The 16,487-nt window shown below is 40.0% G+C and overlaps 1 protein-coding gene across 13 annotated transcripts in view; it reads right to left on the bottom strand.

Annotated features, from left to right (window-relative positions):
• The window catches only part of RPS6KC1 (ribosomal protein S6 kinase C1), a 141,640-nt gene that overhangs the window by 10,756 nt on the left and 114,397 nt on the right, over window positions 1-16,487 (bottom strand). The window lies entirely within an intron of this gene.

The raw sequence follows: 16,487 nt of genomic DNA, 5'->3' as shown, positions 1-16,487 counted from the left end.
TGCAAGTGCTGCCAAAACAAGTGAAACTCACAAGAACATTGTAACTATGTTGACCACTACCTTGTTTTTCTCTGACTATAACATAAAGCCTCAGCTTGCTGGCTGGATCCTTCTCTGTGGCCTCATCCAGGCACAGGAGATCCACTGAGCCCCAGCTATATTCTCTTTGTCTGTCTTTTCTTTAATCTTTCACTGCCCCTCCTCAGGCTCACTGAACCTTGACTGTGCTGGCACAGCACACATAAGTATTTAAAATGAAGTATTTGTGCAAGGTTTAAGTATATAAGTCAACGTCTGGATATAGTAAATTTTTAAAAAACAATAGAGTTCTAATTTTAAAATTATGTATTTTTTTAAAGATTGGTGAGAAAATATGACAAAGTGTTTTACTGGTTTGCCTCTGTGGTAGTGAGAGTTTTACTTTCATTCCATGCTTGTTAGCCTACATGAATAACTAAGTGATACAATTTTATTTTATTTTTTAAAATATATTTTTATTGATTTCAGAGAGGAAGGGAGAGGGAGATAGAAATATCAATGATGATAGAGAATCATTGATCAGCTGCCTCCGGCACGCCCCTACTGGCAATTGAGCCCACAACGTGGGCATGTGCCCTAACCGGGAATCAAACTGATATCCTGGTTCATGAGTCCACACTCAACCACTGAGCCACACTAGCCAGGCCAAGTGGTACAATTTTATTTTTTTTAAAATATATTTTATTGATTTTTTACAGAGAGGAAGGGAGAGGGATAGAGAGTTAGAAACATCGATCAGCTGCCTTCTGCACACCCCCAACTGGGCATTTGCCTGCAGCCAAGGTACATGCCCTTGACCGGAATCGAACCTGGGACCTTTCAGTCCGCAGGCCGATGCTCTATCCACTGAGCCAAACCAGTTAGGGCAGTACAATTTTAAATGTATAACCAGATGACATGAAAACATTCAGGCTTGTTGGAGCAGGGACGACAAAGCTATATGTAGGTCAATCCTGCCCGAGACTCTGCTGGCTACATGGTTTCCCCCACAATTTGAATGTTGTTATACATTTCAGAGCAATAGACTAGGAATCAGAAGCCCTGGACTAAGAGCTTTGAGGAATTCATTTGATCTCATTCATAATATGAAGGTTAGATCTGAGGGTCTATATGTTAAATTTCGCTCTACATTCTATAGTTTGGACACTCAAGGATTTCCTAAAATAGTGATTTTCTTTACGAAAAATTCATTGGGGCTCTCATTCATAGTGCTTATAGTACCCCTCCAAGATTCAAATACACTGCCCCACACCCATTCCCAAGCCTCCCATTGCACAGTTCCTTACAGTTTAAGCAGTCAATGCATCCTCTTCCTATTCAAAATTCTGAAATGGCTTCTCATTGACCATTAAATAACATTCACATGTCTAACTTAAACAAGCATGTATACAATCAGGCCTCCACAATGAGGTCTCACCCTATCAGTCATTCAACCAGCATACATAAACAGCACAAACTAGACACTACGCTAGGCACTAGGCACTATCCCTCCATAGAATTCCATGTGCTGGCCACATGCTAAATAATGTGAAACTAAAAATCACTTTTCCCAATGGCATATTTTGTGGCTTTGTCTTTTAGTGTTTTTGCTCAAGAATTTAAGTCATTCCATTTTCTTTAATCGTACAGCAAGTAATACAAATCTCTTAGTTTTATAATAAACTAGAGGCCTGGTGCACAAAAATTTGTGCACTCGGGGGGGAGGGGGGTCGCTCAGCTGGGCCTGTGCCCTCTCGCAGTCGGGGACCCCTCGGGAGATAACGCCCTGCTGGCTTAGGCCTGCTCCCAGGTGGCAGAGGGCAGGCCCAATCCCTAGGTGCAGCCCCTGGTCGGGCTCAGAGCAGGGCCAATTGGGGAGTTGGGGCGCCTTCCCCTGTCATGCACAGAGCAGGGCAGGTTGGGAGGTTGCGATGCCACCCTCAGTCACACTCCGGGTAGGGCCGATTGGGGGATTGGGGCACCGCCCCCTGTCACACTCAAGGCAGGGTCGATGGGGAGGTTGCGGCGCCACCCCTTGTCACGCACAGAGCAGGGCCAATCAGGGGGGTTGGGGCTCCGTACCCTGTCATGCACAGAGCAGGGCCAACCAGGGGGTTGGGACGCTGCCCCCTGTCATGCACAAAGCAGGGCCGATAAGGAGGTTGAGGAGCTCCCCCGTCACTCACAGAGTAGGGCCGATAGGGAGGTTGTGGCCCCGCCCCCTGTCACACACAGAGCCGCGGGGCGATCAGGGGGTTTGGGCGCTGCCCCCTGTCACGCTGATCCCGGTGCCTGGAGGCCTCTCGGCTCCGCTGATCCCGGTACTGGGAGGCATATTACCCTTTTACTATATAGGATAGAGGCCTGGTGCATGGGTGGGGCTGGCTGGTTTGCCCTGAAGGGTGTCCTGGATCAGGGTGGGGGTCCCCACTGGGGTGCCTGGCCAGCCTGGGTGAGGGGATGAGGGCTGTTTTCAGGCCGACTGAAGCTCCCAACTGCTCCTTTTTTTCTTTTTTCTTTTTTATTTTGGGCCAGCTTTAGCTCTGGCTCCAGCTCTGAGGCTCCAGCTCTGAGGCCTCTGGTTTGTTTCGGTTCTATAATCGAAACAATGTATAACTCCCAAAGCTCTGAGATCCCGGGCTCGCTGAAAGCAGGTTTCTGGGGTTTTGTTTAGCTTCTATATTTGTTACAATGTTTCTTAAACTGCAGGCTCAGAGGCCGGCAAGGCAGGCGGGGAACGTTGGAGTCCTCCGTCACTGAAGCAAGCAAGCCTCATGTTAGTTTCAAGCTGCCTGGCTGCCGGCCACCATCTTGGCTGGCAGTTAATTTGCATATCTCGCTGATTAGCCAATGGGAAGGGTAGCGGTCGTACGCCAATTACCATGTTTCTCTTTTATTAGATAGGATGATTTCTGTTCACTAGTCAAGATCCAAAATCATTGGTCAGTCATCTATTTTGAATATGCTACCAATAAGTCTCACGTTCTTTGTTGCTGTGCTCACAGTAGGCGCACACTGCAAAAATGATCATTGCAACACTAAAATAGCAGTTAACACTGACTACTTACTATATGTAAGGAACTATGTCTAATATTTTGCATGCATCATTTAACATTTCCAAGCAACTTTATGGAAACCTTATTTGGGTAGGGTGGCTTTGGAGACTACAGTAACTGGGTGCCCTGGGAAAAGAGGAACATCTGACCCAATCAGAAGTGAAAATTAATAAGATGGTTTTATAGGGTCTAACATGCCCTGAAAAGCTCTAGACCAGCCGTGGGCAAACTACGGCCCGCAGGCTGGATCCGGCCCCTTTGAAATGAATAAAACTAAAAAAAAAAAAAAAAAAAAAAAAAAAAAAAAAGACCGTACCCTTTTATGTAATGATGTTTATTTTGAATTTAAATTAGTTCACACAAACACTCCATCCATGCTTTTGTTCCGGTCCTCCGGTCCAGTTTAAGAACCCATTGTGGCCCTCGAGTCAAAAAGTTTGCCCACCCCTGCTCTAGACTAAAGCCAACCGCCAACTCTGCTCAGAAAGGTTTTCTGTTAGGATTGAGCAGAGGGTCATTGAGATAAGGCTCCACAATGTATCAATGGCTTGCAATTGATAAAGCCCCTTTTAAATTCAGCCAAAGGTCCAAGTGCCATTACCAGCGCAGCCTAGACCATCAAAAGGGCTATGTTATGCTAGTTTCGCATATCACTGCTGGGATTAGGAGGAGTCGGGGGGGGGGGGGGGGGGTGAGAGGGTGGGAATGAAATGTGTGTGTGGGGGGAGGGTGGGGGGGGGGCAGCGGTACTTGAAACTACCAAATAAGCACAGTACATCTTCCTGAGCATAAAGGTTTTTATAAGTGTGGAGGGAGCTGGATATTGTTTTACCATTAAAAGAAACAGAGATCTATTATGGAACAGAATGTAAAATTTACATGGATTTGCAAGATAAAAGACTTCAAAGGGACTTCAGGATCATATTTCACTAGTCCCCTGGGGTACCCATTTCATATTGCCTCTACAGTCAGAAGTACTTGGGTAGAAAAGTTTTAGAGGCACTTCAGGAGACAGACAAGGTATATCCCTTTATTGATTTCTGTGAACTTGCTCAACTAAGGAGTCTGAGAACTGGGTTCATTGGTTTTATCTGCTTTGAAATCCCTCGCAATCTTCTGCCAGAGTCCTTAAACAGGTAGATAATGACCAACATACTGCATCGAATGTGAACTGCCACAGTGTCTGAATATTCCCTATTAGCATATTATTATACATTAGTCCTAATTCTAATTCTTAGATTAAAATTGTAAAGATATACCCTGAAATTGAATTGCCAAAAAGAAGCCTGAGGCTGTGTGGCTGTCAAAAGCACTTCTCTAAACTGCTTTACTTGCAAAATCTATATAAAAAGTTTAAGCATAAACCAAGAATACTGATTTATATATAAAGCTAAACGATAGCTACTACAAACACCAGGTGAATAGTCAGTAGATGTGCCTAACTTCAAAAGTAGAAAACTTATAGAAATGAAGACCAAATAAATTTGTGAAGCTATTTTCAGAATAAAATACAGTGAAGCTGAGAAATCCCTTTAAACTCCTACCTTCCATTTTTTAAATCTTAAAAAAAAAAAGCAGAAACATTTTAAAGGACAAATTCTACCACTGTTTACACTGTTTTCTCTACCCTCAAAATATTTTTCTTATAAAACCCAAGTGTTAAGTTTCCATGCATGTCCCCTTCACCCCCACTACATCCTATATTTGCAATGTCCGGTGGCCGTATTCCCCACAAGTGCAGCAGCACTACAGGCATCGAGCAAAGTGATTACGGGGGAATAAACTATTCCCTAAGAAAACAAACAAGGTCTCCGATTTTTCCCACAAAACCTCAAAAAAAGATGGTGATATCAAAGAATCCTAGATATTCTTCCTTCTGAGTCAAAGAAATGTATTGATTGACAGGGCTCAAGCTATGCTGCTCTGTGAGCCTGGCTCGGCGTGGTACTAAGCTTCTTGGAAAATGAGGACAGCCAGACCTCTAGCATTCTTCCTACCTGTAATTTTATGATCCTGAAAATGTTTTCAAAAGTACTCGTGAGCCTTTCTCATAACTTTTCCCCCCTCCATTAACATAATTCCCAAAGAGTGGGATTATGCTAAAATGAGCTAGCAATGCTAATTTTCCTCTTTCCCCTTTCTAGACCCAACCACTATTCCTTTTCTCTAAGAGACCTGGTAGCAAGTGAAATGAATCAGTGTCACTAAACCTGTTACCATCTTTCAATGTAATGGAGACAGAATCAGCTCCAGGTTAGATTTTCAATCATCTAGAATTTTAAGGGAATCAAATATGTGAGAACAGTTTAGTAAAATTCTAGAACTCTCCCTTTAGCACATTATCATATTCTAACACAACACAGAATCTTACTGATTCATACTCTTATTTCACAAGTGAATAAACAAGTTCAGATTAACAATAAAGCTATTGCAACGTAAAATGTACTTTGACTACATCGATTTTACTCATGTTCAACATCACAGAACACTCTTCAACAAGCCAAGGTAATTTTTTCAGAAAAAATGCCGCCTTGATAACCCATGTTGTCAAAGAGCTTGCTAAAACATAGGAGAGTTTTATAGTCTTTACTAGAGGCCCGGTGCATGAAATTCATGCACTGAGGGGTGGGGGTCCCTCAGCCCAGCCTGCCCCCCTCACAGTCCAGGAGCCCTCAGGGGATATCCTACTGACTGCTTAGGCCCACTCTCTGTCTGGCCGCGGAGGCTCAGAGCACGCGCCCCATGTGTGTATGTGTGTGTCCGCTGGGGGCCTGCCCCCAGCCCCGTTTGGAGGTGCAGAGCAGGAGCCCCGTATGTGTGTGTGTGTGTGTGTGTGTGTGTGTGTGTGTGTGTGTGTGTCAGCTGGGAGCCTGCCCCCAGCCGCGCTGTGGAGGCTCAGAGCAGTTGCCCCTCTGTGTTGATCTCTCAGGCTCCGGGCCACACCTGTGTGTGGTTCTCTCAGGCTCAGAGCTGCGCCCAGCCCCTCCTCCTGAGCTGGTCATGACCATTACAGAGTCCCAGCCTCATTTACATATTACCTTTTATATAGATAGATAGGTAGATAGATAATAATCAGAGTTTACTGAGTCTCCCTCCTATAGCCAAAAATAATCATGTTAACCTGACCCCAAAACCGTAACTATAATAAGCCTCACTCCTGTAAAGTAAAGGAGTATAAAAACAGCTTACACTCAGGAAACCCTAAAATGTCTGTATCTGTGTGAGAAGTGAAGAAAAAAAACAAAGTATCCGCCCAGACTTGAGGAAGTAGGAAAGACATGGGACAGACCACGTGATCTCAGCACTACTGACATCATACAGGGTATCCACAGGCTCAGGCCCTGCCTGTTAGGACTACATGATTTAAATTATATACATTTGTCAAAAGTTGTGACTCAAAAATAACCAAAGATAATACTAAAACTATGCTGGAAATGTTATAGAAAATGGGAAAAGCTAGAAAATGCATCTCAAGCTTTAAATACTAACCTTTCTACAAAGCTTTATAAAGAAGAATTATCTCGCATTTCAAGCAACTGTGGTGCCCTCGGCATCCCAAACTCAGGACTCGCTCTTTAAGAGACATTCCTGTTACAATGTGGGATAAATCAGGGAACCTGGTGGCACAAAGGCAGTCCTTGATGGGTTTGTCCAGGTATATCTACCAACTGGTGACATCACTTGATTCTGTTCCCCGGTGCTTCTTCTAAGGGAGACACACAGGTCCTCTCATCCTTCCACTTACTTCTACAAATAATAACAATACAGTTGCCCACACCCATCCCAAAAATCTCCAGAGACAATTCTACAGCCTCCATCAGGTAGTATGTTCTGTTGCAATCTTCCTTCCAGTACATGGTAGAACATATAGGAAGTTCAGAATTTTCTTAGACAAGAATTTCCCGTATAAAGAAATTCTATTTTAATTTAGGACAAGTATTTAAATATTTTTCCTAAACTGTTTTCCTTAACCACTTTAAAAAGAGAGAATTTTGCTGAAACCGGTTTGGCTCAGTGGATACAGCGTTGGCCTGCTGACTGAAAGGTCCCAGGTTCGATTCCGGTCAAGGGCATGTACCTTGGTTGCAGGCAAATGCCCAGTAGGAGATGTGCAGGAGGCAGCTGACCGATGTTTCTCTCTCATCGATGTTTCTAACTCTCTATCTCTCTCCCTTCCTCTCTGTAAAAAATCAATAAAATATATTTAAAAAAAAAAAGAGTTGGTACTCTCTTTAAAAATAAATAAATAAATAAATAAATAAATAAATAAATAAATAAATAAAAAGAGAGAATTTTACAAGCCTTACTTCTTTTCACTCTCAAAGAAATTATAACTGCAGAACTGTTATTAAGAGGTCATATAAATCTCAATGAAAAAGTAGCAATTGTTACAAGTAAGTTTTTATGTAATAGTCAAATTAAACCAATATTTGGATGCTATGAGAATCTGTCATATAAATGACTTAGCACTCTATCCAGATATCATAATGACAGAACAATTTTAAAGGCACAGACCTATATAATACATTAAAATAATAATCAGTAGTAAGTATATTTTGGCGAGGAAGGGTAAATACATTTTTCTAATGCCACAGAATTTTTTTCCAAAATAATTTTTTAAAAATTTTTTTCCCCAAAATAACTTTTTAAATTGTTAAAAATTGACCTTAAGCCCACTGGTGTGGCTCAGTAGTTGAGTGTCAACCCATGCACCAGGAGGTCCTGGTTCGATTCCGGGTCAGTGCACATGTCCAGGTTGTGGGCTCAATCCCCAGCAAGGCGTGTGCAGGAGGCATCAGATTGATGTTGATGCCATGTTTCTATCTCTTCCTCTCCCTTCCTCTCTCTCTCTAAAATAAATTTTTAAAGAAAAACATTAAAAATTTTATTTAAAAAAAATTGACCCTAAGAATTCCAACTCTTTCTTTCGGGGAAAAAAACAAAAACATAAGTAACAAAAATACAGTAGCTTTTGGAATTCAGTGAATAAGACAATATGAAAATTAAGCCACATTTTTATGAACCTTACAATTAAACACCATGTATACTTTAGTAGTGTCAGGAAAAAAAAAACTGGAGTAAATTTTCTATAAATTCTCGCTAAGTGTTCAGTAAGATTTAAAATGCTGTTGTAAATGATCAAAAATTTGTTATCCTGCTTCCAAGGGAGCCAGACTTCATTAATGGCCTTAGGTTGGAGTAGAGGGCAGTCCAAAAAAATCTGATCTATCGTCAGTGACATCCTGACGCACTTGGACCGAGGAAAAGCACATCTTTCTCTGCAGTGAGTGTTCCACGTCAGCTAGAGCATGGAAACACAGACAGCCTTTCCCTGCAGCATCTGTTGCTAATTGAAAGGGACTAGAATTACAAAATTCTAGTCAATTTCTCTCACCAGCTCTTGCTGTGTATAAAGATTTTCTGTGCAGGGGCCGAGCATTAGTCTTCCACTACAGCTGATGACTAAAGAGCAAAGAGAAAGAAACACAGAAGAAAGAATGTTTTTGAATCCAACATTATATGGAACCAAACTGCGAGAAGAGGGACAGCTAAGCATATCTTTTGTTAGGTTGGTAAATTACCATTCTATAAATACAACCATTTACCTATAAAGGTCTATTAATGTCCTACTTAACCAATAGTATATGTCTTCTGTTTGGGTAGTTTCTTTTTTTATATAAATCTTCAAGAGTAACTGTCAATCTTATGCCAATTATATCTTTTATTTCTAGCTCCTAGACACAGTGCCTGGGACACAGGAGCCACTTAATAAATGTTTGTTGAGTAAATATATCAATCATGTGTTTGGTAGCACTGTTCATTCAAGGCTTTCAAAGCACCTAAAAAGGCCTCATCACATTCATTTCTTTAGGTCCCATTGGGCACTTTTACATGTGGCAGGCTAGGAAGTTTCAGGCGTGATCTAAAGCGTGCTCTGTCCGCTGGATGAAACAAAAGTCGGGTGAGAATGGAGCCAGGCAGCTGATGACTGCAGTAGTCCAGGCAAGACATGATGGTAGCTTACAGCGGGTGCTGCAGAGACCCTTTCCAATGCTCCCCTCTGCAGGGATGACGATCACTACATTTAGTTTGTTCTGGCACGAATGGCATATGGCAGAGGAAAGAGCTAAAAAGCCCTGGGAGCAGGAAGACAGGGTTGGGAGGTATCCGAAGGTTTCCCCTGCCCCTTTTCGATGTAAGGAATCCAGGCCCACAAAGACATGAAGTGTGCTATACAAAGATGTAAGCTGGCTCTAATATCTGGCTGCTGGCCTGATGACATATTTAGTATCCATTCAAAATTTTATTTAAATGTTGTCAAAATCAAATTCATTTACGTGCACTGTAGGACACCACACTACCTAGTTTTCTCCAAAGTTATTATTTTAGATTCTAGAGGCCCAGTGCATGGATTCGTACACCGGTGGGGTCCCTCGGCCTGGCCTGCGGAGACTGGGTGGAAACCAAACCAGCAGTCCGACATCTCCTGGGGGGTCCTGGAGTGCGAGAGGGCACTCTGCAAAGTTGCTGTGGCTCGGCAGCTCCTGCATTGAGCATCTGCCCCCTGGTGGTCAGTGCTCGTTATAGCTACTGGCCAGTCGGCTGGTCGCTTAGGCTTTTATAAAGACATATTTTTTTTAAAGTTTCCACAAATAAGACTAAATGTTTCGAATGAAAGCAAAACTAAAAGCCACACCAACTATGAGAATCAAATTTCATTTTAATTCCAAGTTTGGATTGTTCTTCTAATACCTATAACCTAAGTCATCAAAGTTTAGAAGTTTAAAGTTTAAAAATCCATTGGTGCACAACTGTTGAGACTGTGCCTTTGAAATAAGGTAGTCAAAAGCAGAAGAAATTTACTTGCCTAAGGTCTGTGCAGATCTCAATTCTCAGGGTGTGAGACTAACTAGAACCTGGAACTTGCATTTCCTACCCTAGCCTTTCAAATGGCCATTTTCCTCCTTTTTTCTAATTTTATCCTATTTCAAACAATGTTGGCTGCCCAATTAGCATTTCTACATCGCATAAAGTCCTCCAGCATTGTATTCAAATGATTATTCAAATACAGTATTTGTCAAGGAGGGTATCTAGACTGTTTAGAAGTGGCCTGTATCACCAATTTGTTAGATTATTATCCAGAGAAGGCCAATAACAGGCTAGAACTTTGCAGAGAGAAGTCTGCAAGGCTAGGGCTCTGCTGTTCAGGTGGCCAAAAGGTGAAGGGAGGGGTGTGGGCTGGGTCCACCTTTCATGCTTTCTTGGCTCATCCCACTCTCTAGCCTTGCTTCTGACACCACATTAATTCAGTTGGTTTACAGGTAATTTAATTACCTGGAACCCTGGGCCTGTTTTGTTATATGTGGGGAACTGGATGTAGGTGCACACCACCGTCAGCTCAGTCTAGGCTTGACAAAATATCAAATTCTGCATTTCTCCCACTACCCAGCTCTATTCTTCCTGTTGTCGTGGTGACCTGGCAGCCATGTTCTGAGCTTTCCTGCAATTATCTGCTCAACTTGAGTCAAAACTCCTTGATTTAACTTGATTCAGCATTCCAGGCCAAGAATTATGTGTTCAAGATAGTTTATAGGTGTCACTGCTACACTCTATTCTTGTGAGATAAAATGAGAAACGGGTAACTACCATATGACTTCTGGTTGACTGATTATAATTATAATTCTGAGCTCTATACAATCTTGCTTACTCTCTCACCCTGCATTTCTAGTAGGAAAAAAACCAACAGCATGCTCCATTTTCCATTGATCATATCAACAACAACTCCATTCTGAATAGCCATCGGGTGTCACAGTGTTACCCAGCCAACGCCATTAAAGTTGATTGATGGGAAAAAGGCTAACTGAAAACTGTGGAAATGACAGACGCAGCTCCCTCTCTCTGCAGCTCTGCTACTCTGTTAGATGGGCAGAGCTACATGCACTGCTAGTAAAGGAACTTCAGCAATTTCACTTGCTTTAGCATCGTTAATTTTTTAAAGTCTTCGCATTTTAAAAGATTTGAAGAAGTATTTGTGAATAATTGCTTCGGAGGAGTAAGCCCTGGTTACTTCATGGAGATTCGAAATGACAATATTTCACATGGTAGAGAAACTGGTGATTTGGTCAAAGTAGCTAGCTAACAGTTTATGAGGGCTCCAGGACACATCCTACCTAGGGATGGATCCTAAGGGTCTGGAACAGGGGTCCTCAAACTACGGCCCGCGGGCCACATGCAACTACAAATATTGTATTTGTTCCCGTTTTGTTTTTTTACTTCAAAATAAGATATGTGCAGTGTGCATAGGAATTTGTTCATAGTTTTTTTTAAAACTATAGTCCGGCCCTCCAACAGTCTGAGGGACAGTGAACTAGCCCCCTGTTTAAAAAGTTTGAGAACCCCTGGTCTAGAACCTCAAACGCATATTTAATCATCTTTACTTCAAAATGGCTTTGCCTGAACAACTAAGACTCAAGACGACTTGAAGCTCTTCTTGTTTATCCTAATAAGGCTCTATATTCAGGGCACAAGTTTCTTCAATATACAAGAACTGCATCAAAAAATGCTTAGTGTAAAATTTTCACTACTCTATCACAAACTTGAAAAGTTACTGATTCTCCTTCAAAGGTATAGATTTCATTTTTATAACAATAGCAACTGAGGGCAAAACATTAAAAGTACTTGGTAATCATTCAAGGGAAACAATAAAACATTTACTATGAACAAGAAAGCTACTGTTGAAGTTTTGCATAAGGATACATCAAACAGAAGAGTTACTGTTGTAAACTATAATGTTTAAGTATTAACCACAAATATTTTACTCTTTTAAAATTATTTCTGAAAGCTACCTGTTGCGCCCTAACTGGTTTGGCTCAGTGGATAGAGTGTTGGCCTCCGGACTGAAGGGTCCCAGGTTCGATTCCGGTCAAGAGCACATGCCTGGATCAATCCCAGTAGGGTGTGTGTAGGAGGCAGCCGATTAATGATTTTCTCTCATCGCTGATGTTTCTATCTCTCTCTCTCCCTCTCCTTTCCTCTCTAAAATTAATAAAAATATATTTAATAAATAAATAATAAAAATAAAAGCTACCTCTTGACTTTTTCTTCTTTCTTCTTGGGGGGGTTGGGTATGGGGAGAGACTACACCAGGAATATAGCTATATTTTCTGGTTATATCATTAGTATTTCCAAAATATACATCAATATTTGTTTGTTTTCTCTATCAACTTTGCATTCCTAAAATTAGACTCCTCATCCCAAAATTCTCAGATCTAAATGATTCCTCTTTAAACAATTTTGTTTGCTGAGACTCTTGGCATTCAAATTTCGCCCTATTCAAGGGCTGTCTTGGCTTTTTTCCTCTAAATAAAAATATTTTCCATAAATCCCTCATTTCTACAATATATTTTATTTCCCTCCCATCACCCCCCACCCCCCACTTCACCTGAGGACATGCTTACAGAGAAGAAAGGTGGAAGGGAGGGAGGGAGGGATATCAGTTGCCTTCCGTAGGTGCCTGACTGGGGATCAAACCCACAACCAAGGTATGTGCCCTGATTGGGAATCAAACCACAACTTTTAATTGCACGGACAACATTCAGCCACCTGAGCCACTTCAGCCAGCCAGGCTCCACAATACATTCTTTATGCACAACTCCATGCATAAAAATACATATCTAGAAAGTTCCCCAAGTGAAATAATTATTTTAACCCTACCAATGTAAGACAAGAAATCAATATTTGCCCTTGGGGGTAAAATTCTTGCCTTAATAAGATGGACTTGAATTTTGACTAAATTTTGTATAAGAAGGAAATTAGATGATTTGACATCTGTAATCTTTTTTATACTCAACTAATCTATTTTACTACCGGTAAAGTAAGTCCTGGAAAGTCTTAAGTAACTTGCACAATAAGATCATGCAATGAGTTAATGGCTGACATGGGACAAATATCAAGGTTTAGCAGTTCTCAATTCCATTTCAAAATTTTAAACTTATGATGGCCTCATGATATTTTAAACCACTCATGATCTGAGTCCTAGATCTAATTATCAAATACGTAACTATCACATAGAGCACCATGCTTAAAAAGCAACAAACTGTGTGTAAAACATGTTTATGGAGAAGGGCATGGGAGACTACTCTCAAAAAATATATTCATGGACTATTTGATAAAGTCAGGCTAGAAGAGCAAAGGATGGTAGTAAATAAATGTCATGCTCTAAAACTGAATTTCAGAGATAGTGTTCAGCATGATTTTTCTATGTTTCACTTTTCCCTGTCAGCTATGAGCTGTTTCCAAGTGTGAAATCGCCTACGAGAGGAAGCAAAGCTGTCATTTGACATCTGGGAGCGTAGAGATTGGGATGTAGTAAAGAGCATGTTAGACTTCGTCAATTTATACATATATTCACCTATAAATTCTCAAGTCTAAAAGGTCCTCAAGCAAGACTGCTAAAAAAGACTAAGAAAAATATTTTCTTGACATTTTAGTTTATCTTAATACTTGAAATTTTATAACAAAAAATTATTCTATATTATGATAAATAGTTGCAATGATAAAACACACAAAATCCTTAGCGTGCCTGTGTATGTGCAAATAGAAATAAAATCAGAGTAACTACAAGAAGTCCTCTGAAGAAGAAGAATCAATTTACTCCAGTTTTTAGTCTATAATCTCTCACAATGGAAAATAGAGAAGCCTGTCTAAAAGTCTCTTAATATAGCATCTAAAAGTCTCCTAATATGGAAACTAGACACTGTTATATTTGTATTGTCATGCTATACAATCTATTCCTACTTTGGGGACAATTTCTTTGCTCTTTTCTCTTCCTGAACTCCTTTCTGTTTCTCTGGTATGAAAGGAACCCATTTACCATGAATGATGTTTATTTAAAGTAAAACCTTTCTAGAGAGTCATCCTAGATAATCTAAGGATACAAAGTGAACCTAAAAGGAAGGGCTTCTACTTTGAAAACAGGGCTGGGTTTGATCAGTGAATTCGTATTCTCAAGACCCTCTTGATGGGCCTGCAGCTGCAGCCATTTATTTGCTGGCTTTTTCACAGATGTAGACAGAGAACGCTCCATGGTTTTTTGTCTTTCTGTTGTTAGATTTGTTTTCTTTAAAATAAAAAGTCGCAACTTTTTAAGCTTGTCAATATCAGACATCCTTGGCAGTATATATACATTGTTGAAATGACTGTCTTTTTAAAATCTAAGACCACAAAGTTGGCACAAACCTATACTTAAATAACAGAAGGTGATCATTTGCATTTCAAAATTTATCTATCTTGCTTTTCCCCTCAATTAGACCAAAACATGTTGATTCACAGGTTTCTGTGTGTGTGTTTCTTTCTTTTTTTAAACTTATTTATAGAGCAGAATAATGGCCCCCCTGCTAGTTTGGCATTTGCTCAAGTTTCTGTCCATGTAAATCGAATCTGTTACTGGAAATTTTTTCTCAAAATATAAAGGCACATCATCCACAAGATAAAAAGATACATTGCTGATACTATAAAGTACAGGGCAGGTGGGTAATGTTTTTAGGACAAATACGTGATAAGGATTCCCAGGAGGGAGGAGTGGTAGGGGTAGAGGTTGCACACTGTTTAAACAGAAGTGAATCGTTTTCACAGTAATCTTATGACAACTTCACTTTCTAAGCAAACATCATCGGCTTAATATGCTTTAGAGTTACTTGGACAATAATATGAAGGTTAGCGACGGGAAATGGAAGGACAGGGAGGTGGGGAAGAATTAGTTAAACCCTTAATCTTTCTAAGGATAGATCAAAAGAGAACTAAGTACTCTATGTCCCCCTGTATTCACTGATTTGTGATTTTTATGTGTTGAAATACTAGTATATTATCATTACTCTGACCTCTTTGAGGGAAGGAGGAAAGCCTACTTGTGGTTTTTATCAGTAGGACTGCCCTTCAATTTTGAGATGCAGTAATTTACAAATTTTTGCTCTAATTCCCTTTGCATTGTAAGCAAGGGGCAGGAATACACAGACTTAACTAAATCCTATAACTCTCTAGATTTAAGATCATCTAAAATAGAACACTAGCACTACTTTTCAGTTAAGGCCATTATTGGTTTTATTTTATCCTGTTGATAAGACAAATTAAAAAGCCCAAGGAATGAAGAGACTTTCCACATTGTTCAATGCAAGCCATAATTCTAGGGCACTTTTGCAACTCACAAAGCTTGAAAGTACAATTCTTTTATGCAAATAATTAAAACAAAACCCTTCTTCAGACTACAGCTTGTTTTTAATGTTAGTGAAGGACAACCTGAAGATGAGAGCAAAAATCCATTAATGGTAGACTGCCACCTGCTGGTCAACTGTAAGAACTGTGATTTCGGAGGGGGGGCTTAAAAAGTAGAACTTGGATACTGATATATTAAATTCAGTATTTCAGAACACAAAACTGAAAGTTGTATCTATTAATGAGTGCGGTATGATTCTGTTCTACACATAAACTCTAGGGAGGTCAACATGCTATAACGTAACAGTAAACATGACTGTACTTTAAATTGAAGAAAAATAATCTGGAATGCCAAAGTACATACAACCCTACAGAGTTTCCAGTAAGAAAGTAACAACACTAACAGGAAATAATGAGTCAATTATAAACATTAAACAATGCTCCATATACCTTTGGTTTTGATCTAAGGTTTATACTGCACTTGACTTCAAGGTTTAATAGGATTCTGCTTTTAAAAAATCCCCAGATTTAATTTTGATTCTAAAACCTCCAATTCATTATAACTAGTACATATGTTTATTTATACTGCTACCTAATATGTTATTTCTCACCAAATTAGAAAAGAGGAGAGTCTGTTAAAAAAAAAAAAAAAGAAAGAAAAGGAAAAAAAAGAGAGAAAACTAAATAACCTTTACAAAGTGATTTACTCAAAAAACATTTTTGTTATCCCATTAACTAAATCATACTAATAAGGCTTCAAAAAACAGCATAATATGTATTTGAGAGAAACAAGAAAATGTAAGCATGCTCTACTGCCCCTAAAAAGACATAAAAATGAAGAGCCCTAATTTGGGAGAAGAAAGAGAGTAAGGTAAGAAGAAAATCCAAATCACTGTTTTTAGAACATAAGTTTTAGGATATTTGTTCTGCAAGTTGAAAAACTTTGAAATTCCCCATTACAGAAATCATTCTTAGTAACTAAAAACAATATATCTCTTTCCATCCTAATTATAATCATTTCCCATTATGGAGGGGAACAATGTTAGCATCAATAATACACTGGTTAGCTAGTAAGCACTTAAACACTGTATTAATCAACAACTAAGCAGATCATGTCAACATAATCAGCTTGAACCTCCTTTGAAAGCCGGTGGGGTGACAAATGAAGACACTTTGGCTATCTAAAGAGGCTGACTATTAGGC

The sequence above is a fragment of the Myotis daubentonii genome, chromosome 18 (genome assembly GCF_963259705.1).
Source record: "Myotis daubentonii chromosome 18, mMyoDau2.1, whole genome shotgun sequence".
In the NCBI taxonomy this organism is placed as follows: domain Eukaryota; kingdom Metazoa; phylum Chordata; class Mammalia; order Chiroptera; family Vespertilionidae; genus Myotis; species Myotis daubentonii.
Note: the sequence above shows the minus strand (reverse complement) of the source record. Positions and strands in the feature narration are given on the sequence as shown.